This window comes from Musa acuminata, unplaced genomic scaffold, assembly GCF_036884655.1.
Source record: "Musa acuminata AAA Group cultivar baxijiao unplaced genomic scaffold, Cavendish_Baxijiao_AAA HiC_scaffold_37, whole genome shotgun sequence".
Lineage (NCBI taxonomy): Eukaryota > Viridiplantae > Streptophyta > Magnoliopsida > Zingiberales > Musaceae > Musa > Musa acuminata.
In genome coordinates this window covers 332501-335000 of record NW_027020319.1, presented here as the reverse complement: position 1 = coordinate 335000, position 2500 = coordinate 332501, and positions in this window count along the sequence as shown.

Below are 2500 nucleotides of genomic sequence, written 5' to 3'. Positions count from 1 at the left end.
GCGAGTGGCGGACAGCAAGCGAAGCGAGAGGCAGCACCGTCCCTGCTATACGAAAGCCCCATCCAGCCCTGTGCCACCCGGGGGGTTCCAGGGTGCTGAGATGGCTGACATTTTGCTCCGCTCACGACGGTCGCCGCACCACGCAAGAACAGCCCAAAAACAGGCCAAAACGGCCCAAAAACGGGCCAAAACTGGCCATTTTTGGCTGCGCGAGCGAGCGGCGAGCGGCGGACAGCGAGCGAAGCGAGAGGCAGCACCGTCCCTGCTATACGAAAGCCCCATCCAGCCCTGTGCCACCCGGGGGGTTCCAGGGTGCTGAGATGGCTGACGTTTTGCTCCGCTCACGATGGTCACCGCACCACGCAAGAACAGCCCAAAAACAGGCCAAAACAGCCCAAAAACGGGCCAAAACAGGCCATTTTTGGCTGCGCGAGCGAGCGGCGAGCGGCGAACAGTGAGCGAAGCGTGAGGCAGCACCGTCCCTGCTATACGAAAGCCCCATCCAGCCCTGTGCCACCCGGGGGGTTCCAGGGTGCTGAGATGGCTGACATTTTGCTCCGCTCACGACGGTCGCCGCGCCACGCAAGAACAGCCCAAAAACAGGCCAAAACAGCCCAAAAACGGGCCAAAACAGGCCATTTTTGGCTGCGCGAGCGAGCGGCGAGCGGCGAACAGCGAGCGAAGCGTGAGGCAGCACCGTCCCTGCTATACGAAAGCCCCATCCAGCCCTGTGCCACCCGGGGGGTTCCAGGGTGCTGAGATGGCTGACATTTTGCTCCGCTCACGACGGTCGCCGCGCCACACAAGAACAGCCCAAAAACAGGCCAAAACAGCCCAAAAACGGGCCAAAACAGGCCATTTTTGGCTGCGCGAGCGAGCGGCGAGCGGCGAACAGCGAGCGAAGCGTGAGGCAGCACCGTCCCTGCTATACGAAAGCCCCATCCAGCCCTGTGCCACCCGGGGGGTTCCAGGGTGCTGAGATGGCTGACATTTTGCTCCGCTCACGACGGTCGCCGCGCCACGCAAGAACAGCCCAAAAACAGGCCAAAACAGCCCAAAAACGGGCCAAAACAGGCCATTTTTGGCTGCGCGAGCGAGCGGCGAGCGGCGAACAGCGAGCGAAGCGTGAGGCAGCACCGTCCCTGCTATACGAAAGCCCCATCCAGCCCTGTGCCACCCGGGGGGTTCCAGGGTGCTGAGATGGCTGACGTTTTGGTCCGCTCTCGACGGTCACCGCGCAACGCAAGAACAGGCCAAAAACTGGCCAAAACGGCCCAAAAACGGGCCAAAACTGGCCATTTTTGGCTGCGCGAGCGAGCGGCGAGTGGCGGACAGCGAGCGAAGCGAGAGGCAGCACCGTCCCTGCTATACGAAAGCCCCATCCAGCCCTGTGCCACCCGGGGGGTTCCAGGGTGCTGAGATGGCTGACATTTTGCTCCGCTCACGACGGTCGCCGCGCCATGCAAGAACAGCCCAAAAACAGGCCAAAACGGCCCAAAAACGGGCCAAAACTGGCCATTTTTGGCTGCGCGAGCGAGCGGCGAGCGGCGGACAGCGAGCGAAGCGAGAGGCAGCACCGTCCCTGCTATACGAAAGCCCCATCCAGCCCTGTGCCACCCGGGGGGTTCCAGGGTGCTGAGATGGCTGACGTTTTGCTCCGCTCACGATGGTCACCGCACCACGCAAGAACAGCCCAAAAACAGGCCAAAACAGCCCAAAAACGGGCCAAAACAGGCCATTTTTGGCTGCGCGAGCGAGCGGCGAGCGGCGAACAGTGAGCGAAGCGTGAGGCAGCACCGTCCCTGCTATACGAAAGCCCCATCCAGCCCTGTGCCACCCGGGGGGTTCCAGGGTGCTGAGATGGCTGACGTTTTGCTCCGCTCTCGACGGTCACCGCGCAACGCAAGAACAGGCCAAAAACTGGCCAAAAGGGCCCAAAAACGGGCCAAAACTGGCCATTTTTGGCTGCGCGAGCGAGCGGCGAGTGGCGGACAGCAAGCGAAGCGAGAGGCAGCACCGTCCCTGCTATACGAAAGCCCCATCCAGCCCTGTGCCACCCGGGGGGTTCCAGGGTGCTGAGATGGCTGACATTTTGCTCCGCTCACGACGGTCGCCGCACCACGCAAGAACAGCCCAAAAACAGGCCAAAACGGCCCAAAAACGGGCCAAAACTGGCCATTTTTGGCTGCGCGAGCGAGCGGCGAGCGGCGGACAGCGAGCGAAGCGAGAGGCAGCACCGTCCCTGCTATACGAAAGCCCCATCCAGCCCTGTGCCACCCGGGGGGTTCCAGGGTGCTGAGATGGCTGACGTTTTGCTCCGCTCACGATGGTCACCGCACCACGCAAGAACAGCCCAAAAACAGGCCAAAACAGCCCAAAAACGGGCCAAAACAGGCCATTTTTGGCTGCGCGAGCGAGCGGCGAGCGGCGAACAGTGAGCGAAGCGTGAGGCAGCACCGTCCCTGCTATACGAAAGCCCCATCCAGCCCTGTGCCACCCG